The following is a 20,042-nucleotide window of genomic DNA, read 5'->3' as shown; positions in this document are numbered from 1 at the left end:
ACATACATGCTCGCATATAGCATCGCTTGACTGGCCCATGCTTGGGGCCAGTGGGTCAAGTCCGCGATCCCGAGTTGCATAAACCAAGGATCATGTAGAATCTCCATGGATCCAATCTGTGTACTGTAAGGTTGCGTTTGGTTGGGCATTTTCAGAATGTAAATGACAACCATTCTGGAATGGGAATCGGCAAGAATCACCTGACCAAACTAACGCGCCAGAATCAATTAGGAATCACTTGACATAACAATTCCATGATGTCGTTGTGGAACGGCGGCTGTCTTTTCTTTTACCCGACTCTAGTTTCCTTGAGAGAGTCATGGTACTTCTGAGTGCATGATTCGAGGCACTTGAACCTGTTGCTACATTGTTTGGCTTGTGGCAGCCATTATCATTTTTGATTCCGGAATGAGAATGCTCATTCCAGCATGTGAGGTGGAATGATCATTCTCCAAAAAGAATCATTCTCAACGATTCCCATTCTGGAATCATGTGGAATGTGACCAACCTAACGCACTTTTTTGACCAACCAAACGGGCGAGAATGATTCCGAGTGATTCCAAGTGATTCCCATTTGGGAATGTGACCAACCAAACGTAACCTAAAAGCAGACATTTTTGATGGTGTAATATTTTCGGAATTCTCCAAAATCGGTGGTTCGGTGGAGGGAAATTTTCGGTAATACCCGCTTTCCAGGTAAGGGTGCTAGCACTACTAAGTAGTACCGAAAAATTTCGGTGAATTTTTTCGGTAAAAATTGTCGGCACCGAAGTTACCAAAAATAAAACACCACTGAAAATTTCCGATTTTACAGTACATCATTTTGGGTATCATGATCTCGTGTTGTTTCCTTGGGTGCTACGACTCCCTGACATGCATTGATCCATGGCACGGTATGATTTGGGCGATTTCAGCCAATCAGTAGACGTTCTGAGAGGGGTATATTCAGCGATACACCCCGCTCAGTTCACATGGGTCGCGCCAAGAGTGAATATTGGAAGGAGTCTTGGGAAAGTGCCCTGGGAGAAATGGATTGCACCATTCTATACATGTACTGCATTCCCCATAATTTCCTCGTGCTATATCCTCGGGAAAATATTTAACGTATACCCTTCACATACTCATAGAATAATCCAAACGTATCTGCAGTCAACCACGGGTATAACAACCCACGGATAGTGAGACTATCTTCAGACCTAGTAACAATATAGCCGTATATTTTCAACCCCGTGAATGACGCCAACTCCCAAATAGCAACACTTTTCTCATGCCCGATCAAGGGTCGTTCGTTACTGGCAAAGTTAGCTGGACATCTTGTCATGTAGTCATTATTACTTCAAGCAGGGACAATGAAATACACCCCGCCCCCTTTCCTGCAGAGGGAACAGTTCTGTGTCCAGGTCCGCATGCAGCATGGAGGTGCTAGTAAGTCACTGGCATATTTTCTCTTGTGGATCGATGTACAGTGCGTGACAATGCTTCCATAGTGGTGGTGGTGGCGGGAGCATACTGCACTGCAGGGCATTACAGCACTGGCGTACTATTATTTTCTCTTGCAGACGTGCCGTCCACGACAATGCTTATAGTGATGGTCACGGTGATGGTAGTGGTGGTGGTGTGGTGGTGGTGGTGGTGGTGGTCACAGTGGTGGTGGTGGTGGTGGTGGTGGTGGTGGTGGTGGTGGTGGTGGTGGTGGTGGTGGTGGTGGTGGTGGTGGTGGTGGTGATGGTGGTGGTGGTGGTGGTGGTGCTGCTGCTGCTGCTCCTGGTAGTGGTGGCGGCGGTGGTAGTTGCGGTGGTGGGAGCATTCTGCACTGCAGGGCATTAAAGCAAGCTCGATTGTGCATGCATGGTGGCGGTGGGAAAGAGGAGCCAAGGAAAGTGTGTACATATTTTTGTTGAAAGCACGAGAATTCAAAGAAAGCTGGCTGCTTCCTCTATTTCCATGATCGGCCAGTGCCTGCAGCACGAACAGTACATTGTAATACATGTATGTGCGTAGACAGACAAATAAACACTAACCTGAGCATGGGTACCGCTTGTATTCGTGGTCAGGAAAGTGAAAGTACGAACGAAGGAGAAGAAGATTGTTGACCATGGCGAACAACTGCATATCCAGAGGGCACACGGCTTGCCAGAATGGGTCGGCTACATCTTCGCTAATTTTCTATCCTAACAACATTCAGCTTCGAGGTCAAGGACGACGGCATTTTTGGAAGGAAATTTCGAATTTTGGAGAAGAAGCTTGCTTTCGGAAAAATGTTCCTTTCACGCAAGGCAGCATGCCAGGTCAGGCGTGTGAACCAGGTGAACTGTGTCGGCAGATCGACGTTTACGTTCCAGGCCGACAGTTTTTTGACCAAGCCGTGAATCGCCCTCGCTCTGACTCGCCCGGCTACGAAGGAGTAATTTTACAACTCTTCAGGCCAGCTACAGGGCTCTGATGCAGAGCTGCAAGTGACGGATATCGGTCATTAAAAAATAGAGAGGTTCCGGGGTACGATTTTCCGTGCCAAAATCCGTGTGGGCGCTACGGATTTTTTCCAGGAGTGCTCCATACGATTTTTCGGCACGGAGAATCCGTGTGGACTGGCTTTCACACGAACCATGTTTCGTATGGAGATTTTGCGTCATCGGGTGCAGAAAGATTTTTCGCGTACAAATTTGGTACGAGAAACATGGATTTTCCGCGGGAAGTTTTGATTTCGGTACAAACTTTCAAAATAAAAAGGCATAGCGCGGGAATGTGACGTGTTTGCGATCGTAACCTAGGCAATGACGGCAAACACATAAGTTCCGTACTCCGGAACATTTCACTGCTCGAAAACGACGTATAAAAAATCCGTAGCGCCTCTACGGATTTTGGCACGAAAAATCGTACTCCGGAACCTCCCTATTTGCAGCCACTACTTAGAGCCTCCTGGTCGTCGCAATCTGACCTTTCGCACTACGCGTACGGATACGAAACGAATGCTGATTCGTCACCTGGGTTCGAGGATTCGTCAGAGTCGCCGCGGAGAGCTCGTTTTCACGAATGGAAGCCTCTTCATTCGTGGCACGCTCCGAATCCGTCAGGTACACATTATTTTGCAAGGTACACATGTTTTGCCAGGTACACATTTTTTCCCTTGATTCCATGATCCATGCACGTGTGCGCGAACACACCCGTACGCCAAGCTACCGGCCGTATTCGTAGTTGCCATGCACATTTGCATTACGACTTGCGAAACCTGAATTCTGTTTTCAACGAAACGATTACGAGCCGAATCAAACTTTCGTTTCGCATTCGATTCGTAGCAAATGCGAAAGGTCCCTAGTGATACATAATATACCTCCATCCAGGGAGTAGTACAATATATTGTACTACTCCCTGCCTCCATCTATGGCCCTCTTGGAACCGTTTTCGCGGATGGGGTCTCACCGCGAAAACGGTTCCAGCTAGCCGCGAAAACGGTTCCTCCGCGAAAATGGTTCCACACATTTCCTGCATCTATGGACCGTTTTCGCGGATCGACATGCATCCGCGAAATCAGTTCCCAATCATGAGTTGTGCTTTCGGTTTTTTTTCTTCAAAACGTCCTGAAGATGTCTTCTCTTGGTGGTAATCGGGCGTGTTACGACGAAGTCTTGCAAACGCCTGCCTCGTTTCCTGCGGACGCGAAGAGTGGAGAGCAATTGAAAACGCTTTGCAGTCAACTTCGTCTTGGATCGTGGGGTCCTTTTTCGCCAAACAGATGAAGGCCTACCACAATGGATCACAGACGACGGCCAACAAAAGGAGATTTTGCATCCATGCCACTCGCATGATATGTCTGGTCACCTTGGCCGTGATAAGAGAGGAGGAAGGTCTGTGAGAGGTGAGTAACTAATATTACTTGGATTTATTTATTTTCAGTCTCAAATCAGTGAAAGTCGAGAGGGTGGTAGTGTGTGGTGTAAGTAAGGTAGTTAGTGCACCACATTATTACTTTCAACTGTCATCATGAAGGCCCACACACAAAACTGACCACAACTGACAAGGCTTCTGTTGGCATATCAGTACAGTAATTGACCCGGATTAGACACCCTTAGCAAACAACGGTAACGCTATTTTTTTACGGTACTCGTACCTTGATCACCCAAATAGCGTTGAAGCCAGGGAGTCGTAAGTAGAGGATATAACCCGAGTCAGAGGGTTATACCGGCTGAATATAAATCCCGACTGCGATAGCAGGAGGGATTTATATGAGGGTACGGTATAACCCGACTACGGGGGTCATATCCTACTTATGCCAGGTACCCCTACGCATTTCCAGAACAACGAACCTATTTGGAGATCTCCTACATCATGCAGTACATGAACATCTTCTGATGGTTATCAGTTGTCAGTTGAAATAATAATAATAATGATAATAGAGAGGTTCCGGGGTACGATTTTCCGTGCCAAAATCCGTATGGGCGCTACGGATTTTTTCCAGGCGTGCTCCATACGATTTTTCGGCACGAGAATCCGTGTGGACTGGCTTTCATACGAACCATGCTTCGTATGGAGATTTTGCGTCATCGGGTGCAGAAAGATTTTCGCGTACAAATTTGGTACGAGAAACATCGATTTTTCGCGGGAAGTTTTGATTTCGGTACAAATTTTCAAAATAAAAAGGCATAGCGCGGGAATGTGACGTGCTTGCGATTGTAACCTAGGCAATGACGGCAAACACATAAGTTCCGTACCCCGGAACCTTTCACTGCTCGAAAACGACGTATAAAAAATCCGTAGAGCCTCCACGGATTTTGGCACGAAAAATCGTACTCCGGAACCTCCCTAATAATAATTCAAACAGTAGTTTGGAGGCGGTGGGAAAAACAGTTTCGTAATACGTATTCGCATGCAACGACGCAAATCCACACAATTCAGTAGACACTTTTTCTATCAAACGTTTTCTTTCCCTTCTCTTCAGGATAGTACAGGGAATGTTGGAAATTAGAAAAACACATAACTATATAGAGAATGAAAGAAAGAAAAATTCAACACTTCAACATAGGTGTTAAAATGACTAAAGTGTTAAAAACTCAAAAACAAACAGCTGCAAGTTGTAGACAAACACGTTGAACACATCAGGGAACACTTGTCACACTTTCACGAGGTGTGACACCAAACAACTGCAACGATAACACATTCTCCTTCTGTACACATAGTTCTGGATCTAGTTTACGAATATACAGAGCTTCTAACACAGAAAGATGTAACTTAGACCTTCCACGAGTCAAAATCGAAAAGATATCATCACTATACAACTTACGACAACTAGCACTGCCCTGTAGTGCAAGCTCTGTATATTCGTAAACTAGATCTAGATGCTACGTTGAAGAATTGGAGACGCTTTCAATTTGCAGAAAGGTGGGCTCACGCATCTACATGTACATGGCTACTTCCCCTTGTCTAACCCCCAAGACGAAAATAATGATAGAAGCCGACTGGCTCTAGAAACTCGTTTTCTCTTGATTTTATTCTTATTCTTTCCACTGACCGTACGAGGTGATTTGTAAAAAAATTACATGGCATAATTATTATTTTACAAATCGAGTAAAATATCATTGTTGAGGGCGATTGCATTCTTCCCATGAACTGTTTTTGTTAGTTCGACAGATAAGCGAGTTGCCATTGTATTGTAGTTTGTAAGCATCAGCAGCGTTTAGCGGAATTGTTTTCTTCCACGGCCTTGTGAGATATCAATCATGGATCGAAATTCGTGAATTTGTGGTCAATGAGGTAAAATATCCCTCAATGGATGCTTGAAGGACGTCCAAGAGCCAGCGAGCATACTCTACGGCAGGTGGAAACCCTAGGCTGGTCACCCATGCCAGTATTGAGTCTGTCACACCGTCAAAGTAGCAGGGCTGAAGAAGAGATTAGCCAAAAAAGTGAAGGTCAGAAACTGCAATTTTGACAAATGGTGTCTTTCACTCACCTGCCATGAAAGGTGATTCAAATCCAAGTCCGAAGCTGCTGATGCTTATGGCATACAGGTAAACAATTAGCTGTTCAGTAGATCTACGTATGAAACTCAGCTTGCTACCTCAGAAGTGCTGGTAGAGATTCACGATGGCAAAGTGCAAATGCAGGAAATCTGGCATGAATGTATGTTGGGTGTTGACGGCGGAGCACCCATTGAGGGTGGTCTGCAGTCTTCTTCCAACAAAGAAGTATATGAATGAGGTGAAGGAGTGCCTGCACTTGTCTTGGAGAGTATGGAAGCCCCGACATTGTCAGTATGTGCCGGTTAAATGCTCTGTGGCCCAGATGCACGAAGGCACCCTGTCGTGGGACGGCTGGCGCGCATCATGGATGGTATCTTTGCTTAGTGTGGTTATTTCACGCACGAGGATGCACTGCAAGTTGAAAGAAATGGAGCAGCAAGATAAGGTCTGCGTGCTCCTGCTCTACAATGCCGGCAGGTGGTCAAAGATACCCTCCGTTTTTGAACCGCAGTTGACGACGTACAGAAACCAATACGTTTGGCAACCTGCAAAACCAGTCTGCTTTCTCTGCATATGAATTGCTTCAGATGTATCTTGATTTCCCATTGCATGCTTATTGACACATTTAGGTCATATTTGTTGATGTTTGACCCTATTTTACTGACTTGTAAAATTTTGTACACACTTTTTCTGGGTGAAAAAATGCATGCAAAGCAACCCCACACTGTGTCTCTCATGTTTGTGGTATTCGATCAAGAAGTCCATACGTGGATAGAGGACATACATAGTGACAGAATGAGACCATGCACACTTCAAAACTCGCCAGGGCTACGGAATGATAGCCTTTTTTACTTTCATGTAAAATTATTACAAATCACCTCGTACAGTCATGAACATTGTAGCTCGATCGATGTTTCATGTTGTCTTGTGCATAATATCAAGTGTAATACAAATATTACACAGCAATGAATCAAACAAGTCTCTTTCCGCTGTTACTCTTTGCTTATAGGTCCCACCATTCTACTGAGGATGCGCTAAGCTGCGCCATAAACAGATGGCAGTGTGGCTTGGAAGAGCGGAACGTGGTCGGTGTGTTATTTTTAGACATGAGCAAAGCTTTCGATCGAATCCGCCATGAGTCCATGTCACCCTCCTGGATGATCTTTTCCAATGCGGCATCGGAGGCACAGCCTTGTCCTGGTTTGCAAACTATCTGTCCGACCGATACCAGCAGGTTGAATATCTCCAAACTGGTCAGACCGCTACTCCCGTCGCATACACAAGAGGAGTTCCACAAGGATCGGTGTTGGGACCTGTCCTCTTCACGATATACACAAGAGAGGTACCAACACGTGTAAATAGTGACTCTCTACTCTACGCCGACGACACCTGCCTATCAATGGCCTGCAAAGTGTCCAACATCTCGAGCATGCTGAGGGTTTTATCAGAAGATTTCGCCGCTCTTAAATCATAGTGGCCTTCTGGTTAACCCAAAGGAAACCGAACTCCTGATCATCCATCGTGCCAGTGACTGCATCAGTGCTGTGCGACACGACTGTCATCACCCCGTCACCTACATGTAAGTATCTTGGGCTCCACATCGATGAGCACCTGACCTTCCGACCCCATATCTCCCACCTCCGTGATGACATTAATAAGAAGCTATGTGCTTTTAGGCGAGGCAGAGACAACCTGGACAGTAAGGCCCGCCGAGCTTTCTATCTCGGAGTTATACAGAGCAAATTAGAGTACGCAAGCACATCATATGTTCATTCATTACACGCTGCAGAATACGATAAGCGTCTAGGACTGAGTCGCTGAGCTGTTCGTGTTGAATTTTCCTACCCTTCCCGTGCTGACGTTGAGCCCATTTTGCGTTGTCACAACCTCCACCCACTCAGCCTACGCTTCACTCTTTTAAAAGAAAATTGCGGCACGTTTAGAAAAAGAATTTACTCTATCAGTTGTCCGGTGCTTAGATATGGCAATGGAAGCATTCGAGTGGCTTCTAGTTCTAAGGCCTGTTGTGATCGGTGGAAATAATTCCGTTAGGGTAGGCAGTGAGATGATGACATGATTTCTATGAATAAACTGGGCAAAGTTGAGAATCATAGTGTTCAAATGGATAAATTAAATAGCCAATGTGGTCAATAATGGCGTGATGTCGTCCTGTGATTTAGCACCACAGGCAGCTCGCACAGCACGGCGGAACACAGTAGAGAGCGTTTGGCGGTCCTTAGCGGACAGCTTCGTTACAAAACACGAACAACAGTACAAAGATCAGGTAGAATGACTGATACAATAAATTGCCTCCTGGTCTTCCTGCTCAATTGCCGAAAGGACCGACGAAGAGCGCCAACCTTTGCACATGTCTTGCGAATTACAAAGTCAATGTGAGGCGACCACGTTAGGCGGTCATCAATGATGACCCCCAGGATTCGGGTGCTGGTAACGCGGGTCAATACCTGATCGTTGAGTATCACAGGAACAGACAGGTGCAGGGGGAGTTTGGAAATGACCATGGCGACCCGCTTCGCGGGCTAGCAGCCAATCATTCGTTACCTTCGTGAGGAGTTGCGCGGTCGACCGGTGCTTATAGGGTACCCTGTCAAAAGGCCTTAGGCCTGTGGGGATTGCCCTATCAAAAATTTAATAATACAAGTAATAATAATTACAGTCAATTTTTTAAAAATTCGACGAGGAGACAATAATTTTAATATGGCAATAAGTAGGACGAGCTGAAGCGACATGTGGACTACTTTATTAACCATGTAAGCGATGGTAAATGCAACACTACGATAATGAAATCGTGACTTCAGTCTCCTCGTCGAATTTTTAAATACTTCAGGTCGAGATATAGCCAGACTCAGATAGATATTCTGAACCATGCGCTGAAGTCACGATTTCATTATCGTAGTGTTGCATTTACCATCGCTTACATTGTTAATAAAGTAGTCCACATGTCGCTTCAGCTCGTCCTACTTATATTGCCATATAGTCAATTTTTTCTTCAGACTTTTCCCGTTTGTCTCTTTCCCTCAAACTAGTTAATATTTTATGACTTGGGGCTCCCCGCGTGCTAGTTTGTACGTGAAGTGTGTGGGTTACAGTGAGGGCTGCGTCCCACCCGCCTGTGTGGATTCACAGGAAGTGTGAGTTACGAAGTCTGAAGAAAATGTTGAACGGCCTCTGCTGGGATGACGACTACACCATAGCTCAGTGGTTAGAGCATCGCTGGCTTCAAGCCAAGGTCCCTGGTTCGAGTCCTGGTGGTGACAGACAATTCTTTCTTCAGACTTTTCCCGTTTGTCTCTTTCCCTCAAACTAGTTAGTAATAATAATAATAATAATAATAGCTAGCTACAAGCGAGGGTCCCTGGTTCGAGTCCTGGTGGTGGCAGTCAATTTTTCTTCAGACTTTTCCGGTTTGTCTCTTTCCCTCAAACTAGTGAAAATAATAATAATAATAATAATAATTTGATAACCGCAATCAATAAAACTAGCTGAACCGACATTTGTGTACTTTATTCATGCAATGTAAAAAACGGTGGAGACGATGTGCAATAAAACGATGAAAATATGAAGAAATGGTATAGGGAAAAAATATGGATTCAAACAAGTTTTCGTACAACACTCATCAGGAATCGTCGTTGTACTAAAGGACACTGAAACAAAAATTGAACTATTATAGAAAATCTAAGTTAGAGAAATAACACTAAGAGCAACAACAGTGAAATTTACAAGTGTGAATTTTAACAATCAAAGCGAGAACTGAACAAAGGAGAAAGGAAGGAAAGACAACGTGATAACACATAACAGCAGTACATTACACCTAGAACATTAACGGCCAAGCTTGGCCGCACTAAACACGACACGTTACTTGAACAATTTCAACCCAATTATACTATCTTTCTGTACACACAAATTAGGCTTGTACAGACGCTGATAGACAACAACAAAGACCGAAGCGAGGGCGACCTAGAAAACAACCATTAACCACACAGCCGTTGCCTACACAACCCGCGGATCCTGGCTCTCAGACTGTGCTTGCTCCGCCGTCGTTGGTGGCGGTGGTGGAGGAGAATGGGCGTGGTGGCTCATCGGGTCGGCTTGTGTCGCCGCCTTTGCTCCGGCCGTCGGTGGTTCCCTCGTCGGAGGTATATTATGACACCGCAGGCCGCGCACCTGAGGGCCTTTCTGGAAGCCTTACTCGATCGGATAGAGCGAAACTGAGCACCCTGGGATGCGAGCAGTTTTTAGTACTCCCGGGTCCGAAATCTCACCACCAGGCCGGGCTGATCAAAACGTCTGCCGGGTCTGCAGCCTACAAACGATGGATCTGCCGACACTGTGCTGTCGACGACATGTCCGCCAAGGCACCTTGCGTGAAAGCAAGGAACGCTTTTTTTTAGAAAGGAAGCTTCTTCTCCAAAATTTAAAAAAAATTGAAAATTATTCCTTCTGAAAATATCATCGCGCTCTTGACCTCGAAGCTGACTGCTGAATGCGATTAAGAAAGAAGATTCCTGAAGATGCACCAGACTGATTCTGGCAAGCCGTCTGTCGTCTGGATATGCACTGTTGTTCGTCATGGTCAGCAATATTCTTCGTTCGTCCTTTCGTTTTCCTGACCACGATGACAAGCAGCTCTCAAGCTCAGGTTAGTGCTACTTGTATGTCTGGGCACACAACACATCTGAGATGCACCCACTGACGTTATCGTACTGAAGAATGCAGCAAAGGTTCCTCGGATTCTCTTGATTTCGGAACAAATTTCCTTCACTTTCACCCTCTCCGTCTCTTCCCCATGCCCTCCATGCATGCACAATGGAGCTTGCATTTCAAATGTTGTTTTTATACTTTGGCAGTGCCTCTGCTACACTTTCATGGAGAGTGAGGTCCTGTAAATAGGATCCAACATTGTTGGTGGTGTGTGTGGGGGGGGGGGGGGGAGGTAGGTTTGCAGCCAGGATGTAGGAATGACACTTCTGCGCAGCAGGTGGCAATAGCCAGAACTGGTCACTCTACAAATCCCATACCTGCCAACCTTTGCAAACCTGAGATCGAATGACATACCTAGGCATGAAAATGTATACAAATGTAGCTCGCGGTGAGGCATGGAACTAATGCACTTTTGGGTGCCTATTACAGTCAAATCTGCCGTTAGCGACCTCTGCTGTAGGCGACCATCTACCGTTAGCGACCGATTTTCCGTGCACCGACGGTTTCACATACAAACTGATCTGTCCAGAGCGACCATCTGCTGTGCGCGACCAGCGACCGCGATTTCATGCACGGTGGCTGCATTCAAATCTGCTGTAAGCGACCGCGACCCAGGTTCAGACAGGTGCGAAACTGTACTTGCCAGTGCGCTGTCACCTGCAAAGTGTGAAAATGCGCTGTCTTGCAAGTGCGATCGACTGGCGCCTGGCCTCGTACTGAGGCTGTGCTGTAGCTCTCAAGTCCAGGCAGTGTCGATCTACTGCCGTGTCGCATACGCGTACTATGGGTATGGTCGTCGTTGAATATCCAATAAAATGATATTAAAAATCACATTATTCTCGTCGATTTGAGTACATGGAAGCATATACCTGGTATGCCTGATTTACCATACATCTGCCGTAGGAGACCATCTGCCGTAAGCGACCGCTTTTTCTTGCACCAAGGGGCGGTCGCTTACGACAGATTTGACTGTACCGCCCTCGATGTCGGGACGATCCCGGCCAAATCGGGATGGTTGTCAGGTATGAAATTGCAACCGAGAAAACCATTAAATTAAAAGATAAACTCGGCTGGAACGCCGCTTTTCTGGGAATAGAAAATGTGTAATGCCACTTTCGGCTTGTCCTTTTGCAAAAGTGATTCAGTGCCTCCCCAATGCTGTATGAGGGCCAGGACATAGCAACTTTCTGTATGCCGGGGGGGGGGGGGGGGGAGGTCATCGTCCGCAACATTGGTAGAGTTACGGTTACATTGCATATGTAGATACATGTGCATCAGGGATTCATAGCACCTGGGGAGACGACATGAGACCAAAGTACCCAACGCGTTGTGAGTTTTGACCCCATATTGGGTAGTTCTACGTGATCTGTGTTCTGTGCAGCTCTTAATCACAGGCTTGCTCTGTTAAACCCAAACGTCTAGATCAACAATTCTATAGACCTTATTTGATAACATGATTTTTGGACTCGCCTCCAGGGATTTGTCGTAAGCTGGGGCACGCGTACGTGAAACAAGTGGCAAGAAAGGCCCAGTTCGTACAAGGGAGTAGTAAAATACCGGTATTTTTCTACTCCTATTTTCCCACGCCAAGTCCTCTGTGCACTGAGTGCAGGTCTCTTGCCGCTCCCTGGTTCCCGGGACCCCGGTTCACGTGATTGTGACGTTTATCGAATAAGGTCTATATGCAGACATGCATAAATCAACCCTTCCACAAGGACAGCTTAAACAGGCAGCCAAGGAGTGAAAACTTCACTCCTGTGGCTAGGGGTGAAACGAAGGCCTCAATTTGCCAAATGAACTTTCTCCATCGAAACGAACGAAGGTGTCGAATGATTCTTTTACCAGTTCACAGTTCCTGTTCACGCGCACTCCCGGAGGGGGGGGGGGGGGGGCTACTATGCACTTGTAGCGACACTTACCGTAAGCGAAGTTGCACCTATGGAAGCCAAGTGGAACACGCCTAGTTGACTGTACAGACTACAGTACAGTATACATGCACATGTATACAGTGAAGATCAGTGCATGCATGCCTGCCGTAATCGTATGTTGACCTTCGTTCGAATTGAAAAGAGAGGGTCGTTTCGAAAAAGAAAAAAAAGCTCAATGGAAGTATGATGCTGCTGACAATTCAAGACTCACTGAAGTCGCCTTTCTGGAATGGATCATGCGCTCTAGGTTCATCCAATTGGATATGGACTCAAATCATTGTTACACCATTCTTGTTTGGTTAGTTATTCTACATCCCATAGCATGTACAATCCACCTTGTGAATAATGTACCTCGGGTTTACAAAACAACTCACAAATAACGACACAATCTTCAGATCTAGTGACCATTTGATTGCATACTTCCAACCTCACGAGTAACAACAATACACTAATAACAACACTTTTCTCATTCACAATCGAGGGTCAATATTCCCCAGGTTGACTGCAATTGCCAATCAAACAGGAGGGGCGAAAGTCGACCACGGCTGAAAAGGCGTAAAGAAAATGTATGTCATGAGCTACATGGCAGAAGGAGGAAGTAGGTTTTCTAAAGCAAGAAACAGATGTGAATGAAGCACCAGGTCTGTCCATGCAGTGGATAGAATTATTGTATTGAAAGACAGGCTCTTTACGTCAGCTTGCTACTATTATACCTACATTTGCTTTCTGCCTTTTTCATGCAGGATTCTGAAAGCTGGAGCAGCTCTGCTTACCTCGACCACTGAACTTCCAACCAAGTTCAAGGCAGTATTACGATGAATCAAGCACGCTTGCCATCATTTCGTCATTGCAAAGTACATCGACAATATAGATTTGGTGCTAACTATGTATGATGTAGAGTGTGCTCTATGTATCTATACTACTGATTGGCCTACATTGTACTTATGTGGGCTGAGAGTAATCGATTGTGCTGTATGGCAGTTTACTTGCATGTCATAGATGTTCACATTGCACTCAGCTACTGAATTGCGTTCTGTTGCACTGGCCTACTGCGGCCCACTGCAAATAGATTGTAGTGGCATGGACCATGCCATAATTATAGTAGTATACCGGTACTACACCAACAGTTTCACTGGTGCACTGTACTTACTGGTAGATCTACATCATGCACAGCCTTGTCACTGCTTTTCCCACTTTTTATTAATTTACTGTACTGTACACATTTAGGCACAGCTCTTCCGCAAAGAGTTACTAGTATTTTCTTCTGCATACCTACTGTATACAGTGACGTGACTGGTAACATCTATGGCTGTGAAATCACAAATTTCTGGGTTGACAGCCTCGAACCTATACGATTTGTTTCTGAGAACGTGCTATAACTATCATTCTATTAAAGTATTCTACTGTAGCTCGCAGGACATGGAGTGCAATTACGTAAAGTTTCGAACACCACTCTTCTGTGATTTGGATGTCAAATTATGAAATTCAGTGTGTGAGGTAAACCCATGCATGGCATTCACTGCTATAGTATGACTCGGGGTAAAGTGTTCCAACGCATACTCATTATAGTGAATAGGTGTGTGTCAGTTAATCGGTGCCCAACGTTGTTGCTGCTGGATAACATATTCCGAGGTAACTGAAGCTACACAGCCATCTAATGTTCAAACATGCATCGAAGGGGCCGTAACGAGATCTGCAAGGCATAATTCTATACCTGTACTGTAAGACATGTATATAATTATAACGAGGAAGTAAATCTAACGCTTTATTGGATGACATTTCTTCGTTATAATAAGATCCGTTGAGGCCATACTGCTTCATATATGTTGTGTGTGGATATGCCGGAATACCTCGAGGTCGTTAAACATATCTTCTCGTTAACCTATGAATTTTGGACAATCGTTATAATAACATGTCTTACAGTATTCGATGCTCTCTAGCAGGACATTCATCTGCCTCATTTTCTCTGTGCTGCATTGATGAGCGAAACAGCATGTTGTCCTCAGATTGAGTATTGTGTATGACAGACGTGTATGTAGTAGTAAAGCTCAAATACATGTACAACATAACAATCAATAACAATCCCCGTGTTTTACAACAGCACAAACCCAGCACCGCAATTCTTAATTTTGGGCTGTGGTGTTCTTAGTATTTCAGGCTGGATGTTCTAGGCTTCCACGCTCTTGGGCGCACGACTTTACTGTGCCGAAGAATATTTTCAGCCAATGAACCCAGTGCTTGGTGGCAGATGAGTGTCATGGAACAGCATTTTGCATGTGGCTTTCACTACATGCACATGTACAACGTTCAATTGATTCGGAAAAATCAGACGAGGACTTTTGCAGTTATGAGCAAGGTCCCCACGAATGGTCATGTCACTTCACAGAATACAAGTACATGAACTGATAGAGTAGACTGAGGTCCCCTCAGAGAACGCTTGGGGAAGTCGGTTTCAACTGAGGACATGTCCAAAACCATGCAAAGTACTTGAGCTGCTCATGACCCCCACAATTATCAGGCCCGCTGGAACCGGTCTGGTTGGCCACCAACAAATGTTTCCTGCTGTGGAGGACGTGTGTACCCGCCATATCACACACAAAGTATAAAAGGCCATGAAACTACCAGACCAATCAAAAACTGCTTCCGGCGGTACTGATTATAGTACAGGTTTAAAAAGCGGCTCCATTTTTGTCATACATCAAACCAACTCTGTCATTGCTATGCTACTCAAAAAGAGTAGTGATGTTTATTCACAAATGAATCACAATGCTATCAGAGAACTTCGATATTCTCCAATTTTAGGGGCACTGCAGTACTATGCAAAAATTAATGCTGCTTGGTCATTGTTATGAAGCAGTCACCTCAGTACAGCAATTAAACAGGCTGATTATGTGAACGAGATTCGCGGCAAATCTTCTTCCATCAGTGCTGTTTAGTCTTGAGTGGTCCACTGAGGCAGGAAAACAACCTGTTCGGTCCTTCCATACGAGAAACAGAAATTGAACATGTTCCAGGGTGGAGGTGGCGAGTATCGGCAATGTAATGCACCTTTAGGCCAACACGACCATCATTCCGACATGGATTCTCAAACACCTTCGCTCGTGAGTGTGCCTCAGAGTGGTATTCATCAACAGATGGCAATCCTGTAAAACACATGAAAAGACATAGCAGCAACACAAAGAAACCTAATGTTATAGAAACGAATTCGAAAAACAAAGTCTACTGAACCAAGGTACAACCACACTCCAGGAGGCAAGCAAAAGTGCATAATTATAATCCGAAGGTTGCGATGCCTGTATGTATTGTATTTATGTATTCTCCACAGGCCTTAGCCTAAATCGAGGGAGTCTCTGTCATGCCACACTGGATACAACATGCTACCAGAATCACTTTCCCCAGTATTGATGATCTTTCCTTAGGGTGTTATATAAAACACATCTGTAGCCACTTCATCTTGCTCACGAAATCATACACCACCACACAAACGGGCCCTTCGGCTAATACTTTGGGTGGTGATGTATGATATTGATAATCTATTGATACTAGGGCTGAAACGATTATATCGGTTATCCGTCTAATTGATCATTACAAGGAAACGATTTCGATTACGCTGTCTTTTTCGATTACGCGATTCTAAAAAAAAAGAAACGCCTGCAAGAATCAAAAGATGTCATGTACAGCACTACTAGATACTGTACTTTGTCCTTTTCCTCGTTTCTTTTTCTTGTCCAAATGTTTTCCAGTAGGGGCCGTGAAAAAATAAAAATAAACGAGAGAGCTTGTAAGCTCAGGGCCCTGCGCTATGCTTTGTTGCCTAGCTCATGGTGTATGTTGTTAGAACTGATGGAAATGCTTTTTCCTTTGATAAGCTACATCATTGTATTGCAAAAAACGTTTCAATGAGATACTGAAGTAATGTCTTCTGCATAGCTATGGGACCGGCGCTGACTCTGCCGATCACGGGCGTTCTGGAGTCGACGGGATGTCTGTCCTGACGTTTCCTGGGACCGGCGCTGACTCTGCCGATCACGGGCGTTCTTCTTATTCTTATTCTTATTATACTGACGGCAACTAACATCCATTCGGATTGCATTTACTCGTCTCCCTACTTCGTATTTCTTTCCAGAAAATCTCCCCATACAGCAGGGAGTCGTTTACATAATAATTATGACTCCCTGCTATACATCTACATGACTGTATACACGTTATAATTATTATGCTATCGGCCTACATGCGATTCCCGGGCTGGTCGACAGGCGGCCCAGCCAGCCTGCTAGTGGGATCTCGGCCTCGCACACAAATCCACACAAAATGTTACTGCACTGAATGCATTCCCCTGATACACCGTTCGCATATATACTCATTCTCTTGATGGTACGGGACAGGTACGGGATAGCGCCAGGCATGTCGATGGCACAAACCAGGGAGTAGTACAATACCGGTATTGTACTACTCCCTGGCACAAACAAACAAAAATATTGTGGCCAGCTGTCTTTGTTGGTACGGTACAGTACGGGACAGATACGGGATAGCGCCAGGCGTGACACAAACAAACAAACAAACAAACACCAAATTAAAGCTGTATGGACCCTGGCTAGCGCCAGACGTTACTGAAGTAACGTCTTCTGCATAGCTACGGGAATAAAAAACTGACTGTCTGCACCGGCACGTGATGTGCCACTGCATTGTGTAGAGTACCCGGTTTATCTGCATGTGTGTATGTACATGTATATATGTATATGTCAACACGGCATACTTTGTGCTGGTCTGGCGCGATAATTTCTAGGACACAGTAATTGATATCATAATCGATAATCGAATCGATGCAAGGGTAGGTTAACCGATAGTTGAAAAGTGTAATCGTTTCACCCCTAATTGATACCATATCCAAGTCTGACTCTCACCGTGAGATCCTGGCAACAATATTACCTGGTACATGACATATTCAGACACTGACATAAGCATCTTTTTGGAACAACACGTGTGCCTATCTGCTAGAGTAATGTGACACACATGCAGAATCAGTCATAGCTAATTTTACCCCCTCACTGTTGTATGCGCAGACTCCACTTCGCGGTGTCAAGTACTCTTCTTTCGATGGGCTACTCCACTCAGGCGCTTGTCTTAAAGGACTCACATTCATCCTACAAACCTACACGACTTGCATAGTTTTCACTGTCGGCCGAAGTGCGTGCATTGCACACATTGAGATTCACTCCCTCCGTACAGGCCAGTACAGAGCTGCCCACCAATTGAGTTCGTTTTGCGTACTCAGACTTCTGATTTTCCGTATCTTGCAGTGTGTTGCGTACTGCCGTGTACATTGCATGCAAGTTGCACTACAAAGTTTTTTGACACGCACATGCATGTCGGTGGATGCATTTAGTAGTGTAAAACATGTGTGACTTGCACTCACGACATTATTTTTTGTGCTACATGTACATGTTGTCGTGGTACGGCATGCACTCGCTTTGGTACAAGACTATTCATCGCTCAGCTTACACTTGCAATGCTTCTACACAGCTGATTGATCCTCTTCGATTTTCTATACCATTTGCTCAAATTCTGTAGTGCGGACAAGGAGTGATTTTCCGTACAAATACAGAAAATATGGAGGGCTGGTACTTGGTAGCACTGCTAGTATGGTAGTGCCAGGCTAAGCTGGCTGGAAGATCAACTACTTTTTTGGTTCTTTCAGTCATTTTCACGACCTTTATTTTCTTTATCATGATCCCCGGGGTGTGACGTTCTTACGAATGCAGAAATCAGTCTTTCTAACCGAGTCTCACGTGCACTGTGAATTTGTTCTTCTTTTATTCACACTGCCATGTATCGATTCATCGCTTCTTCCCACCCGAGATCCTGTGCAACAGTGGGCTTTATCAAATAGTGATCAGAGAGAGAGAGAGGATCAGTTGTGGCTGCTGTGACAGCTGCATAGAGTGTAGATTGGCGCAAACATCATTGCCCAGCGCAGCAGAACCGTATTCATAGGGACCTGCGTTTAGCATTTGGAAGCTATTTTTTAGAATTTTTACAGGCCCAATAAGCCTGAAGAAAAGAACACCTAACTTAGACTGTCCTAACGTTATCGAACGCACTGCCAAAGTAAAAACAACATTTGAAGTGCAAACTCGATTGTGTATGCATGGAGGGCATGGGGAAGATACGGAGAGGGTGAAAGTGAAGGAAATTTGTTCCGAAATCAAGAGAATCCGAGGAACCCTTGCTGCATTCTTCAGTTCGATAACGTCAGTGGGTGCATCTCAGATGTGTTGTGTGCCCAGACATACAAGTAGCACTAACCTGAGCATGAGAGCTGCTTGTCATCATCGTGGTCAGGAAAACGAAAGGACGAACGTAGAAGATTGTTGACCATGACGAACAACAGTGCATATCCAGACGACAGACGGCTTGCCAGAATCAGTCTGGTGCATCTTCAGGAATCTTCTTTCCTAATCGCATTCAGCAGTCAGCTTCGAGGTCAAGCTTTTCAGAAGGAATAATTTTCAATTTTTTTTTAAATTTTGGAGAAGAAGCTTCCTTTCTAAAAAAAAGCGTTCCTTGCTTTCACGCAAGGTGCCTTGGCGGACATGTCGTCGACAGCACAGTGTCGGCAGATCCATCGTTTGTAGGCTGCAGACCCGGCAGACGTTTTGATCAGCCCGGCCTGGTGGTGAGATTTCGGACCCGGGAGTACTAAAAACTGCTCGCATCCCAGGGTGCTCAGTTTCGCTCTATCCGATCGAGTAAGGCTTCCAGAAAGGCCCTCAGGTGCGCGGCCTGCGGTGCCATAATATACCTCCTCGTCGGTGCCCCCGGCGGGTTTGGCTGAGGCGGTGCCGCTTGCGGTCCCGGTACCACTGCCTCCTCCTGATCCTCCGCCATCGGTTCTTGCGGCGGTGGAGCTTGCCAGTGGCAGACCGCGAGCAACACTGACAGCTGCATTAACACTACAAATTGGGAGAACTTCAAATTCAAAGGATCATTCGGGGAAGTGAACTGCCTGAAAAGAGAAAAAACACCAGACCCACCAGGACTCGAACCTGGGACCCTGACCCAAGTGCCATCAGTATGTGTGGCACGTGTTGTGAGCTGCCTTTGGAGTGAAAATCTTGTCAGCGCCTTCTGGGTTCAGCCTGGTCCCATAGCTCAGTGGTTAGAGCATTGCTCATGGCAGCAACCACAATTAATCCACCATCCAAGCCCATAATTGAAAGACCAAGACGATCAACAGCCAACTACAACAGAAGCTACGCACTCAGCGGACGAGGGCGAAAGGAGGGACGTGATAGCAGGGGGACGGCCGAGTTGAGTTCAATGGACCCGGTCAGGCGGGATGGACGAGACAGAGAGAGTACAGAGGAAGCGGAGGATGGAACGGACGGCGGAGGGAGCAGTGAGTCGGAGAGCAGTGATGGGAGTGATGGTGAGA

At 45.6% G+C, this 20,042-nt stretch overlaps 1 long non-coding RNA gene across 1 annotated transcript; it reads right to left on the bottom strand.

The window, feature by feature from the left end:
• Positions 1 to 15,231: 15,231 nt before the first annotated feature.
• LOC135820654 (uncharacterized) lies at positions 15,232 to 19,387 on the bottom strand. The gene is made up of 2 exons (XR_010554165.1): positions 18,914 to 19,387; positions 15,232 to 15,750 (listed from the first exon to the last, which is right to left on the bottom strand). It is a non-coding gene; the product is annotated as an uncharacterized LOC135820654 (long non-coding RNA).
• Positions 19,388 to 20,042: the final 655 nt, after the last annotated feature.

This window comes from Sycon ciliatum, chromosome 7 (genome assembly GCF_964019385.1).
Source record: "Sycon ciliatum chromosome 7, ocSycCili1.1, whole genome shotgun sequence".
Taxonomy (NCBI): Eukaryota; Metazoa; Porifera; class Calcarea; order Leucosolenida; family Sycettidae; genus Sycon; species Sycon ciliatum.
The sequence above is the reverse complement of the archived record's forward strand: the minus strand, read 5'-3'. Positions and strand labels throughout refer to the sequence as shown.